Source organism: Bos taurus, chromosome 3 (assembly GCF_002263795.3).
Source record: "Bos taurus isolate L1 Dominette 01449 registration number 42190680 breed Hereford chromosome 3, ARS-UCD2.0, whole genome shotgun sequence".
In the NCBI taxonomy this organism is placed as follows: Eukaryota; Metazoa; Chordata; class Mammalia; order Artiodactyla; family Bovidae; genus Bos; species Bos taurus.
This window is the reverse complement of record NC_037330.1, coordinates 12,206,885-12,221,910: the sequence shown is the minus strand read 5'-3', so window position 1 is coordinate 12,221,910 and position 15,026 is coordinate 12,206,885. Positions and strand designations below refer to the sequence as shown.

Here is a 15,026-nt window from a genome sequence, read left to right as displayed (position 1 = left end):
CCTTCAGGGGCCTTCACTTCATCCCATACTTGAGGCTACTTTATAAGCCCCAGTCACCTACAGATTATCCCTTACGATTCCAAGCTGGTCTTGAGTTCCTCTTCTCGTCTATCTCCCGCACATCCAGGCCCTGGAATTCTTCTCTGTCCTTTCTCCCGTGAGTACCTTTTCTTGTTTCTATCCTAGACAGAACCTCTCTTAACACTTTGCTCTTAACCCATGAGGCATGTCAACGGCTCCAATAAAAGGCTGTCACAGCAAATGTTTGTAGGCACGAGAAGATTTGAGCCTTCCCTTTCAGCAGCCTGGCAGCTCACTTCTTTTGTGTTTCTCTTATGATCATTGCAATTGCCTTTTTTTCTGATGCCATTTCTGTGTAGTCTTTGCCTAAGTCTGGCGGGCAGCCTTGGTTATAGACGGTTCCCCTTTGGTCCTATCATTTTGTCTCTGGCTGCCACATTTTGGTAATACGACAGAGGGCGCACACATGGGTTGACTTACAGGACAGAGGAGGGGGGGAAAAAGCCGAATAGAAACAAAAGAATAAATAGCAAACTAGGCTTTATAGAAGTCAGGAAGATATATGGTGAAAGAGGGGGAAGAGAGAGCAATCCTTTCATTCTCATACCTCCACAAACAATTTAGTGCTGAGTGTGAGCAGGGCTTAGTGGGCTCCGTGCTGGAAATGCACCACTAGAAACCACCTAGATACTGGGGGATCCAATCCAGGAGGGCACAGACACACAAGTAAACAACAGTGCAGGATGATATCAGTGTGTGCCCTACCTTCCTGTGTGTTTCTCTTTTCATTCTCCTCCCTCCATCAGTTCATTCCAAAGTACTTTCTCTTTTCACATCTCCTTCTGTTCCGTGCTCTTCTTTCCATTCTCAAACTCCCTTCTCCCCTTGTTCTGACCCAAGCTGTTTCTTTTGTATTTTGCTGTTTGCCACTTTGCCAGCAGAAAGTGTTGCAGGGAAAGTCATGCTCATAGGGGATTTAGTAGCACGGAATGCCTGACCTTCATCTTTGTGTGAGAAATATCTACTAATTGTCATCTCATTCCAGGGAAATCTCAGCATTTATACACACTACTTGTAGTAGAATCAGTTGCAGATCTTTGTGCCAGAATCATGGAATGTAATTCACAATTGATGTAATTCTTATGCTACCTGTTGAGTGATCGGTGGAACCTGAGGTTTGGAAGGTTAATCTCATGGAAATGGTAGTCAGGAACGACCCTTTATGTGTGATGAAAAGTAGAACCCTGCATGACTGGAGAAGATAAACCTTGGCCTTTTTTTTTTTTTTTAAAAAAAGCATACCTTAGTGGATTGACTAGAACAGGAATACTACCTTGGCTAGAACAGGAATATTACCTTTTTGAAAGATATTTTTGAACTGTTATTTCAGAAACCTACACCCCCCCCCGCCTCCTCCAGTCTATTCTAAATTGTCTTATTGGAGGCAATAAGAGTCTTAGTGTAGGGAGGTAGTGGATAGATTTCCAAGTAATATCTAATAATCATGCTTACTTTGTTTAAGAATGTTTTGCAATGCCTTTGAGCAGTAGATTTACCTCTAAGATTTTCTACAACTAATCCTACTTCCTTTGTGTTTCTTGAGAATGGGACTCAGCATGAAGAAGTGAAATTTCATCTTCAGTTATACCTAAAGAAATTCATATCCAAGTCCCTCCATAATTTGAACCCCAGCCACCTCTCTAATCTCATCGCCTTACGCTTGTCCTTATGGTCCCTCTGCTGTAGCTACCCTGGCTTTCTTGCTGTGTCATAAACACCCTGTGCACTCTCCTGCCTGGAATACTCTGTTTCAGGTACTTTTGTTATGGGCTTTACTCAAATATTCATCTCATCAGGGAGACCTTCTCTGATCACCTTATAAGCCTTTATAAGAAAAATTAGAACCTTCATCACTCTATCCCTATGTTAAGTAGTATCACTTCTTGAAAATATTATGTATTTGTTTACTGTCTATTTCTCAAACTAGAAGATAAGCTCAGTGAGAGTATGGTTCTAATCTGTTTCCTTAGTCCCTGGAACATGGTGTATAGAAAGTGCTCATTTGTAAAATGAAAGGATTTTTAAAAAAGCATGAACAGAGCACTTAATGTGAAAGTCACTGTGTGTATAGTGAATAATGAAGGATTTACAGATAGAAATAAGATATAGTCCTTAACATTGAACAATCTGTGGTGTAGAAAGACTATAGAATAATCTAAGGATCTTTCATTAAATTGTAGCTGAGCAAAAAAGTCTTAAGTCTAAAGAGCCAGGGTCAGCTGTGGTGTATTTGGTATGTAGAAGCATTTGTACCTTATATCATAGTTTTGAACTGGCCTCTGTGCTGCTCTATTATTTCTGTGACCAATTCCCACTGTGTCCTTGTGTAGGATGAACTTGACCAATCAGGGACCACATAAAAGGAGCTATTGCTTTATTTCTATCTGACCTCCTAGCTGCCTGTCTCACTTCTTTTCCAGGACATCCAGTTCATTTCCACCCGTGTGCCTGTCATCAACCACATATCTCACAATGTCTCCCACTTAAAACCCTTCAAGTGGCAACTCCTTAGTTGGCATTCCAAACATCCCCTTCTCCCCTGTCCCTACTCTGACTCCTTTTTACCTCAGCATCATTTTTTTCTTTTAAATTATTTATATTTGTTTGTTTATTTGGCTGCCTCAGGTCTTAGTTGTAGCATGCAGGATCTTTAGCTGTGGCACATGGGATCTATTTCCTTGACCAGGGGTTGAAGCTGGGCTCCCTGCATTGGGAGCACAGAATCTTAACCACTGGACCACCAGGGAAGTACCCTACCTCAATATCTTTATCTTCCTCAGTACTCTTCCTGAATGTATGACTCAGAAATGTGAAATTTGCAGTTCCCTATTTGATTTTTCTCTGTGTGTTCTCTTTGCCCAGAATGCCCTTTCCCTTAATTCTTACCTTACTATAGTCGCTGGTCTTCCACAGCTTAGAGGAACCAGCCATCTTCCAAGAAGCTTTAGCAACTCTCCTCTCCTATCCAGGATAGGCGAGTTTCCTTCCCTCCACTCCACTCCTTTCCTCAAAACAAAACACATTTCAGTATTGATCAATCTCTTTATCTACTAGATTTTAGGTCCTTTGAAGGTGGTCATTTGGAGGGCTGTCTGCTTTTAAGAGTCCAGGCATTTGAATTCCATTTCTGTCTCTTGTTGGCTAAAACAACTGTCTTTGGGCCAGTCATATGACTCATTGAGCCCATTTCCTTTTCAGTAAAATCTAATTGTACTTGCTTTTGTATCCCCAGCCTCTGGTACCATGCTCAATGCACTCAACTTGGTTGTCTTGCTGTAGATTTCTTTACATTCTCTGCCCATCTCTTGTTTCTACAGGTTTGAGATGATGACTCTTGGCTATAAGGACAGTAGACCTGACCTGAGTGAATGATGAATGATTGTGTCTCTGTGTATCTGAGAGAGAGAAGGAGAGACAAAGAAGGAGAATATTAATGTATGAGTAGGCTGTGTCCCACTCAATTTTGCTCTGTTAAAGAGTTAAAAGTGGATAGTGTATACCTACTTAAGGTCAGGTGGTGATAGTAGGAAAGAAGAATAGATTTGTAAGCAAAACAACACTGGAAAAGATTAAATTTTCAAACTACTTGCTTTTTATGCATTTCCAGTTTAAAACCCACAAAACAGACTAACTTTGAGTATGGTTAATTAAATTAACCTCTTAAACTTTAAGGTGGTTTTTGATTCATAGTATGGAAACCTGACCTGCCTCCTGAGAAATCTGTATGCAGGTCAAGAAGCAACAGTTAGAACTGGACATGAAACAACAGACTGGTTCCAAATCGGGAAAGGAGTATGTCAAGGCTGCATATTGTCACCCTGCTTATTTAACTTATATTCAGAGTACATCATGAGAAATGCTGGGCTGGATGAAGCACAAGTTGGAATCAAGATTGCCAGGAGAAATATCAATAACCTCAGATATGCAGATGACACCACCCTTATGGCAGAAAGTGAAGAACTAAAGAGCCTCTTGATGAAAATGAAAGAGGAGACTGAAAAAGTTGGCTTAAAGCTCAACATTCAGAAAACTAAGATCATGACATCTAGTCCCATCACTTCCTGGCAAAAAGATGGGGAAACAATGGAAACAGTGACAGACTATATTTTTGGGCTCCAAAATCACTGCAGATGGTGACTGCAGCCATGAAATTAAAATATGCTTACTCCTTGGAAGAAAAATTATGACCAACTTAGACAGTGTATTCAAAAGCAGAGACATTACTTTGCCAACAAATGTCCATCAAGTCAAAGCTATGGTTTTTCCAATAGTCATGTATGGACATGAGAGTTGGACTGTAAAGAAAACTGAGCACCAAAGAATTGATGCTTTTGAACTGTGGTGTTGGAGAAGAGTCTTAAGAGTCCCTTGGACAGCAAGGAGATCCAGCCAGTCCATCCTAAAGGAAATCAGTCCTGAATATTCATTGGAAGGACTGATGCTGAAGCTGAAATTCCAATGCTTTGGCCACCTGATTTGAAGAACTCCTTGGAAAAGATCCTGATGCTGGGAAAGATTGAAGGCGGGAGGAGAAGGGGACGACAGAGGATGAGATGGTTGGATGGCATCATTGACTCAATGGGCATGAGTTTGAGTAAGCTCTGGGTGTTATTGATGGACAGGGAGACCTGGCGTGCTGCAGTCCATGGGGTTGCAGAGTCTGATACGACTGAGCGACTGAACTGAACTGAACTGATAGAAACGTATAGAGAAGGAAATAGCAACCCACTCCAGCATTCTTGCCTGGGAAACTCCGTGGACAAACGAGCCTGATGGGCTACAATCCATGCGGCCACAGAGTCAGACATGACTGAGTGACTGAGCATGGCAACTTTAACTTAGTCATTTACTTTTTCATTTACTTAGTCATTTACTTGTTTCAAAAAACCATGGGAGAGGCAATCGTTTTGGACAATCGCCACAATTTCCTGCTTCAACAGTGCTTGGATGGAACTTGGTGCTTGTCCCTTGCCTTGGCCAGCTGCTCAGAGTCAGCCCTCACTACCACCCACCCAGAGCCCTCGACCCACCCCAGGCCCCCACCTCCACCTCTCAGCCACCTTCCAGGATGACTGCATCTTCTTGCAGATGCTGCCTGGACTACTGCCAGGACTCGGAGGATGCCATCAACTACCCCACTGGAGCTGTTTGCCTGCTACATCTGTGTCATACTGTTTTGACTGTGATGATGTGGCTTTGAAGAACTTTGCCAAGTATTTTCTTACCAATCTTGTGATGAAAGGGAACATGCTGAGAAGCGAATGAAGCTACAGAACCAGTAAAGTGGCCGAATCTTCCCTTAGGATGTTAAGGAATTAGACCTTGATGACTGGGAGAATGGGTGGAGTGCAATGGAATGTGTGCTACATTTGGAAAAAAGTGTGAATTAGTCACCACTGGAACTGCACAAACTGGCCACTGACAGAAATGACCCCCATTTGTGTGACTTCATTGGGACTCATTACCTGAATGAGCAGGAGAAATCCAACAAAGAACTGGGTGACCGTGTAACCAACCTGTGCAAGACGGGGGTCCCCTGAGTCTGGCATGGCAGAGTATCTCTTTGACAAGCACATACTGGGACACCGTGATAATGAGAGCTAAGCCTTAGGCTGACTTCCCGTAGTCACAGGGATGACTTCCCTGGTCATCAAGGCAGTGCATCTGTGTTTGGGTCATAATACTTAAGTTCTTTCTTTAGTACCATTCCTTCAAATAAAGTAATTTGGTATGCCACCCTCCCCTCACACCCCCAAAGGAAAAAAAAATGTGAGAAAAAGATTTGTGAAGTCTGTGTGCCAAGTCGCTTCAGTCATGTCTGACTCTTTGTGAGGCAAGAGTACTCTGTCCAGGCAAGAGTACTGGAGTGGGTTGCCGTACCCTCTCCAGGGGACCTTCCCGACCCAGGGATTGAACCTATGTCTTTTATGTCTCCTGCATTGGCAAATGGATTCTTTACCACTAGCACTGCCTGGGAAGCCCTTCAGAAGTCTGTGCTTAATCACTCAGTGGTGTCCAACTCTTTGCGACTCCATGAGTATAGCCTGCCAGGCTCCTCTGTCCATGGAATTGTCCAGGCAGGAATATTGGAGTGGGTTGACATGCCCTCCTCCAGGGGTTCAGTCCAACCCAGGAATTGAACCCAGGTCTCCTGCATTGCAGATGGATTCTTTACCATCTGAGCCACCAGGGAAGCCCTCAGAAATCGAAAATGTGTCATTTGATGGATGCCCTGGTAGATCTGCTTTAGAGAATGAGTTAATAATATCTCATATTAAAGTCTGACTTCAACCAAGCTTTTAAAAAACTTGTGGTTGTAGAACTTCTAGAATCTGCTTACTATGTCCTTCAAAGCACGATGTGTGCTTTATTGTGCTTCTCTTAAAAAGAAATGGTTAATGAAAGCTGAAGGTTAACACTTAAAAGTAGACAGTGATAATGGATAATTGACAGTTGATCATGGAGAAGGAAATGGCAACCCACTCTAGTATTCTTGCCTAGGAAATCCCATGGATGGAGGAGTCTGGCAGGCTACAGTCCATAGCGTTGCAGAAGAGTCAGACACAACTTAGTGACTAAACAACAACAAATGTGTATGCCATGGATATTAGCACAGAACCTCTTTCAACAATGTCATAAAATCTAACATCTGTTGTAGGATATTGAGTTTCATGCTGCCTTTTGTTTACATTGAATTTTTATTTTGAACAATAGGCAACAAGTGACTCAGCAGTGATATTGATTCAAAGGCCATGAATCAATTCAATGATTTGCTGGTTAAATCTTGAACAATCAGTTCTCAGAAAAACAAAGAGATCTGGTTTATAGTGTTTCCCAATTGCCTTGTATAGATTCTCCACTGTGGTCTATTCCAAGTGACCAAATGTGATGTCACTGAATGTGGAGTTGGAAAGGCACATGTACACCATTTCTGAGAGCCTGTATGAGCCAGCTCCAGGAGCAAACTCCCAGAGATAGTGAAAGACAGGGAAGCCTGGAGTGTTGCAGTCCATGGGTTGCAAAGAGTCAGACATGACGACTGAACAACAATAGTTAAATAGAAAGTGAGCCTTGAGTGTTTACCAGTGTTCCAACTGGTTAGTTTTTAGTGGGTATTTCCATGTTGTAATGACTTGTCTTCTTAATAAACCTTGTATAACCTATAGGATTCAATAATTAAGATTCTCATGTATATCATATAAAGTTCCCTAGAGCTGTCCTAAGAAAGTAAATAAAAATCTTAGCAATATTTCATATTATCTCTAGAACAGACCCTGATTTACTCTCAGGGGATTCCCTGGTGACTCAGCTGGTAAAGAAACCTCTCCTGCAATGCAGGAGACCCCAGTTCAATTCCTGGGTTAGGAAGATCCACTGAAGACCCACTCCAGTATTCTTGGGCTTCCCTGGTGATTCAGCTGGTAAAGAATCTGCCTATAATGCAGGATACCCTTGTTCGATCCTTGGCTTTGGAAGATCCCCTGCAGAAGGGAACAGTTACCCTCTCCAGTATTCTGGCCTGGAGAATTACATGGACTCTATAGTCCATGGGGTCTCAAAGTGTCAGACATGACTGAACGACTTTCATTTTCCTTGTATCTTGGTGAGTTCTCTTTTTCTCCAAAACAATACTCCCCTAAACCCACCACCACTCCTACATTCAGGGATTAAATAGCAGGCCCCTCACATCTTTTTAGCAATATTCTCCAGAAATACAATAAGATTTGAAATGAGGCCTAAATTCCTCTGTATTTCTTTTACCCTCCCCCACCCCAAAGCACAGGAACTAAATTTTTGTACCCCTCCCCCCAACCCATCCAATTCATATATTGAAGTCCCTTCACCCAATGGGACTTTGTTTTGAGATAGGACTTTTAAAGAGGTAATTTTGGTTAAGTGAGGTTGTAAGTGTTGGGTCTTAATTGAATATGACTGATGTTCTCTTTAGAAGAGGAAGTGACACCAGAGAGGGACACAGAGAAAAGGCTACTTAAGGACACAGCAAGAAGGCAGCCATCTGCAAGCCAGGATGAGAGGTCTCTCTAGAAACCAATCCTGCCAGCACCTTGATCTTGCTTGACTTCTAGACTCCAGAATAGTAAGAAAATAAATGTCATTTGTTTAAGCTACCCAATATGTGGTATTTTGTTATTGCAGCCCTAGCAGTCTAATACACAAATGAATCATTAGAATGACCTTGAACATCATGTAGTTCTTCTTGATAAATGCATTTGACCCTGGGATATGTGCAAAGATGTTTGTAAGCATAAATTTATGTATTACTCTTTTTATTTTTTTAAAATATAACTTTATTTATTTTAATTGGAGGTTAATTACTTTACAGTATTGTATTGGTTTTGCCATACATCAATGTGAATCTGCCACAGGTATACATGTGTTCCCCAACCTGAACCCCCCTCCCTCCTCCCTCCCCGTACCATCCCTCTGGGTCGTCTCAGTGCACCAGCCCCAAGCATCCAGTACCATGCATTGAACCTGGACTGGCGATTCGTTTCATATATGATATTATATGTGTTTCAGTGCCATTCTCCCAAATCATCCCACCCTCTCCCTCTCCCACAGAGTCCAAAAGACTGTTCTATACATCTGTGTCTCTTGCTGTCTGGCATACAGGGTTATCGTTACCATCTTTCTAAATTCCATATATATGCATTAGTATACTGTATTGGTGTTTTTCTTTCTGGCTTACTTCACTCTGTATAATAGGCTCCAGTTTCATCCACCTCGTTAGAACTGATTCAAATGTATTCTTTTTAATGGCTGAGTAATACTCCATTGTGTATATGTATCACAGCTTTCTTATCCATTCATCTGCTGATGGACATCTAGGTTGCTTCCATGTCCTGGCTATTATAAACAGTGCTGAGATGAACATTGGGGTACACGTGTCTCTTTCTTCTTTTTTGCTTTTGGTTATTTCTTGTTTTACAGTTTTAGTCAATAAACAATTTTGAAAATAATGCCGTGACTCACTTTTGATGTATGGCAAAACCAATACAATATTGTAAAGTAAAAAAAAAAAAAAAAATTTAAAAAAATAATTAGACACATGTATACCTGTGGCGGATACATTTTGATATTTGGCAAAACTAATACAATTATGTAAAGTTTAAAAATAAAATAAAGTTAGAAAAAAAAAAGAAAAAAAAATAATTAGAAAAGAAGCTAACAATATCGTTAGTTAATAGTGTTTTATCCTTCTGCTTACTATCAATAATTTCAGATAATTTTAATTAATTTCTAACATATTAGTCTCCAAATTAATAATAGCACAAAAATAATCTTAGTAAATTATTTTGGTAATAATTCTTTTTGTCGGTAGAATCTGGTTAGCTAGCATGTATCTGTTACTTGCAGGGATTCTGTTGCATTATGTAGAAGAAACAATCATAGAATAGTTATTTAGAGCTAAAATGTGTTTCTGTGAAAGAAATAAATATAATTTTTCTATATTAAAAATATACTATTGTAATGCCCCAAAGCCTCTGAATATGTGGTTATGTTATATGTGAAATAAAGACTCCTTTCTGTTATTTCCAGTAATGCACTCCATCTTGGTCTAGACCCAAGACAGACCCATATTATATTAAATAAATGTTATAGTACTTCATATTAAAGTGAGAATTCAGTATGGGTTTTGGGTAAACCCTGACATAGTATGTATGAAATTGTTTTCATACATTTCTATGTTTAAGAAAACATAGAAATTGTTTTCTTAAAAGACATAATTATGCACTTCAAACATGAAACATTTATGGAATCATTGAAATAGCTAGTATAAACATGAAAATAAAAAAGGAAAATACCACAACCATTTAGGTTGTGTGGTTTTTTTTTTTTTGATTAAATATATTTAATTTTTATGTGTTATTTTTATTTTTTTCTCTGTTGATCTTTTCTTTTTTCTTTTTTTTCTTTCCTTTTTTTTTTCATTTTTTAACTTTACAATATTGTATCAGTTTTGCCATACATCAACATGAATCTGCAACAGGTATACATGTGTTCCCCATCTTGAACCCTCCTCCCTCCCCCCTCCCTGTACCATCACTCTGGGTCATCCCAGTGCACCAGCCCCAAGCATCCAGTATCGTGCATCGAACCTGGACTGGAGACTCGTTTCGTGTATGATATTATACATGTTTCAATGCCATTCTCCCAAATCATTCCACCCTCTCCCTCTCCCACAGAGTCCAAAAGACTATTCTATACATCAGTGTCTCTTTTGCTGTCTCATATAGAGGGTTATTGTTACCATCTTTCTAAATTCCATATATATGCGTTAGTATACTGTATTGGTGTTTTTCTTTCTGGCTTACTTCACTCTGTATAATAGGCTCCAGTTTCATCCATCTCATTAGAACTGATTCAAATGTATTTTCTTTAATGGCTGAGTAATATTCCATTGTGTATATGTACCACAGCTTTCTTATCCATTCATCTGCTGATGGACATCTAGGTTGCTTCCATGTCATGGCTATTATAAACAGTGCTGCGATGAACATTGGGGTACACGTGTCTCTTTCAATTCTGGTTTCCTCAGTGTGTATGCCCAGCAGTGGGATTGCTGGGTCATAAGGCAGTTCTATTTCCAGTTTTTTAAGGAAGCTCCACACTGTTCTCCATAGTGGCTGTACTAGTTTGCATTCCCACCAACAGTGTAAGAGGGTTCCCTTTTCTCCACACCCTCTCCAGCATTTATTGCTTGTAGACTTTTGGATCACAGCCATTCTGACTGGCATGAAATGGTACCTCATAGTGGTTTTGATTTGCATTTCTCTAATAATGAGTGATGTTGAGCATCTTTTCATGTGTTTGTTAGCCATCTGTATGTCTTGTTTGGAGAAATGTCTATTTAGTTCTTTGGCCCATTTCTTGATTGGGTCATTTATTTTTCTGGAATTAAGCTGCAGGAGTTGCTTGTATATTTTTGAGATTAGTTGTTTGTCAGTTGCTTCATTTGCTATTATTTTCTCCCATTCTGAAGGCTGTCTTTTCACCTTGCTTATAGTTTCCTTTGTTGTGCAGAAGCTTTTAAGTTTAATTAGGTCCCATTTGTTTATTTTTGTTTTAATATCCAATATTCTGGGAGGTGGGTCATAGAGGATCCTGCTGTGATGTATGTCGGAGAGTGTTTTGCCTATGTTCTCCTCTAGGAGTTTCATAGTTTCTGGTCTTACGTTTAGATCTTTAATCCATTTTGAGTTTATTTTTGTGTATGGTGTTAGAAAGTGATCTAGTTTCATTCTTTAGCAAGTGGTTGACCAGTTTTCCCAGCACCACTTGTTAAAGAGATTGTCTTTAATCCATTGTATATTCTTGCCTCCTTTGTCGAAGATAAGGTGTCCATATGTACGTGGATTTATCTCTGGGCTTTCTACTTTGTTCCATTGATCTATATTTCTGTCTTTGTGCCAGTACCATACTGTCTTGATGACTGTGGCTTTGTAGTAGAGCCTGAAGTCAGGCAGGTTGATTCCTCCAGTTCCATTCTTCTTTCTCAAGATAGCTTTGGCTATTCGAGATTTTTTGTATTTCCACACAAATTGTGAAATTATTTGTTCTAGCTCTGTGAAAAATACCGTTGGTAGCTTGATAGGGATTGCATTGAACCTATTGATTGCTTTGGGTAGTATACTCATTTTCACTATATTGATTCTTCCAATCCATGAACATGGTATATTTCTCCATCTATTAGTGTCCTCTTTGATTTCTTTCACCAGTGTTTTATAGTTTTCTGTATATAGGTCTTAAGTTTCTTTAGGTAGATATATTCCTAAAGTATTTTATTCTTTTCATTGCAATGGTGAATGGAATTGTTTCTTTAATTTCTCTTTCTATTTTCTCATTATTAGTGTATAGGAATGCAAGGGATTTCTGTGTGTTGATTTTATATCCTGCAACTTTACTATATTCATTGATTAGTTCTAGTAATTTTCTGGTGGAGTCTTTAGGGTTTTCTATGTAGAGGATCATGTCATCTGCAAACAGTGAGAGTTTTACTTCTTCTTTTCCAGTTTGGATTCCTTTTATTTCTTTTTCTGCTCTGATTGCTGTGGCCAAAACTTCCAAAACTATGTTGAATAGTAATGGTGAAAGTGGGCACCCTTGTCTTGTTCCTGACTTTAGAGGAAATGCTTTCAATTTTTCACCATTGAGGATCATGTTTGCTGTGGATTTGTCATATATAGCTTTTATTATGTTGAGGTATGTTCCTTCTATTCCTGCTTTCTGGAGAGTTTTTATCATAAATGGATGTTGAATTTGTCAAAGGCTTTCTCTGCATCTATTGAGATAATCATATGGTTTTTATCTTTCAATTTGTTAATGTGGTGTATTACATTGATTGATTTGTGGATAGTGAAGAATCCTTGCATCCCTGGGATAAAGCCCACTTGGTCATGGTGTATGACCTTTTTAATGTGTTGTTGGATTCTGATTGCTAGAATTTTGTTAAGGATTTTTGCATCTATGTTCATCTGTGATATTGGCCTGTAGTTTTCTTTTTTTTGTGGCATCTTTGTCAGGTTTTGGTATTAGGGTGATGGTGGCCTCATAGAATGAATTTGGAAGTTTACCTTTCTCTGCAATTTTTGGAAACAGTTTGAGTAGGATAGGTGTTAGCTCTTCTCTAAATTTTTGGTAGAATTCAGCTGTGAAGCTGTCTGGACCTGGGCTTTTGTTTGCTGGAAGATTTCTGATTACAGTTTTAATTTCCGTGCTTGTGATGGGTCTGTTAAGATTTTCTATTTCTTCCTGGTTCAGTTTTGGAAGGTTGTACTTTTCTCAGAATTTGTCCATTTCTTCCACATTGTCCAATTTATTGGCATATAATTGCTGATAGTAGTCTCTTATGATCCTTTGTATTTCTGTGTTGTCTGTTGTGATCTCTCCATTTTCATTTCTAATTTTATTGATTTGATTTTCTCCCTTTGTTTCTTGATGAGACTGGCTGATGGTTTGTCAATTTTATTTATCCTTTCAAAGAAGCGGCTTTTGGCTTTGTTGATTTTTGCTATGGTCTCTTTTATCTCTTTTGCATTTATTTCTGCCCTAATTTTTAAGATTTCTTTCCTTCTACTAACCCTGGGGTCCTTCATTTCTTCCTTTTCTAGTTGCTTTAGGTGTTCACTTCAGTTTAGTCGCTCAGTTGTGTCCGATTCTTTGTGACCCCATGAATCGCAGCACGCCAGGCCTCCCTGTCCATCAACAACTCCTGGAGATCACCCAGACTCACGTCCATCGACTCAGTGATGCCATCCAGCCATCTCATCCTCTGTCATCCCCTTCTCCTCCTGCTCCCAATCCCTCCCAGCATCAGAGTCTTTTCCAATGAGTCAACTCTTCGCATGAGGTGGCCAAAGTACTGGAATTTCAGCTTTAGCATCATTCCTTCCAAAGAAATCCCAGGGCTGATCTCCTTCAGAATGGACTGGTTGGATCTCCTTGCAGTCCAAAGGACTCTTAAGAGTCTTCTCCAACACCACAGTTCAAAAGCATCAATTCTCTGGCACTCAGCCTTCTTCAGAGTCCAACTCTCACATCCATACATGGCCACAGGAAAAACCATAGCCTTGACTACATGGACCTTTGTTGGCAAAGTAATGTCTCTGCTTTTGAATATGCTACTAGGTTGGTCATAGCTTTCCTTCCAAGGAGTAAACGTCTTTTAATTTGATGGCTGCAGTCACCATCTACAGTGATTTTGGAACCCCCCAAAATAAAGTCTGACACTGTTTCCACTGTTTCCCCATCTATTTCCCATGAAGTGATGGGACCAGATGCCATGATCTTTGTTTTCTGAATGTTGAGCTTTAAGCCAACTTTTTCACTCTCCACTTTCACTTTCATCAAGAGCCTTTTGAGTTTCTCTTCACCTTCTGCCATAAGGCTGGTGTCATCTGCATATCTGAGGTTATTGATATTTCTCCTGGCAATCTTGATTCCAGCTTGTGCTTCTTCCAGACCAGCGTTTCTCATGATGTACTCTGCATATAAGTTAAACAAGCAGGGTGACAGTATACAGCCTTGACATACTCCTTTTCCTATTTGGAACCAGTCTGTCGTTCCATGTCCAGTTCTAACTGTTGCTTCCTCACCTGCATACAAATTTCTCAAGAGGCAGATTAGGTGGTCTGATATTCCCATCTCTTTCAGAATTTTCAACAGTTTATTGTGATCCACACAGTCAAAGGCTTTGGCATAGTCAATTAAGCAGAAATAGATGTTTTTTTAGAACTCTCTTGCTTTTTCTATGATCCAGCGGATGTTGGCAATTTGATCTCTGGTTCCTCTGCCTTTTCTAAAACCAGCTTGAACATCAGGAAGTTCACGGTTCACATATTGCTGAAGCCTGGCTTGGAGAATTTTGAGCATTACTTTACTAGCGTGTGAGATGAGTGCAATTGTGTGGTAGGTTGAGCATTCTTTGGCATTGCCTTTCTTTGGGATTGGAATGAAAACTGAACTTTTCCAGTCCTGTGGCCACTGCTGAGTTTTCCAAATTTGCTGGCATATTGAGTGCAGCACTTTCACAGCATCATCTTTCAGGATTTGGAATAGCTCAACTGGAATTCCATCACCTCCACTAGCTTTGTTCGCAGTGATGCTTTCTAAGGCCCACTTGACTTCACATTCCAGGACGTCTGACTGTAGGTGAGTGATCATACCATCGTGATTATCTGGGTCGTGAAGATCTTTTTTGTACAGTTCTTCTGTGTATTCTTGCCATCTCTTCTTAATATCTTCTGCTTCTGTTAGGTCCATATAATTTCTGTCCTTTATCGAGCTCATCTTTGCATGAAATGTTCCCTTGGTATCTCTGATTTTTTCCAAGAGACCTCTAGTCTTTCCCCTTCTGTTGTTTTCCTCTGTTTCTTTGCATTCATTTTTGAAGAAGGCTTTCTTATCTCTCCTTGCTATTCTTT

At 39.9% G+C, this 15,026-nt stretch overlaps 1 pseudogene; it reads left to right on the top strand.

The window, feature by feature from the left end:
• The first annotated feature begins 2,656 nt into the window (after window positions 1-2,656).
• Window positions 2,657-15,026, top strand: part of LOC132344824 (ferritin heavy chain-like) — a 36,677-nt pseudogene continuing 24,307 nt past the window's right edge.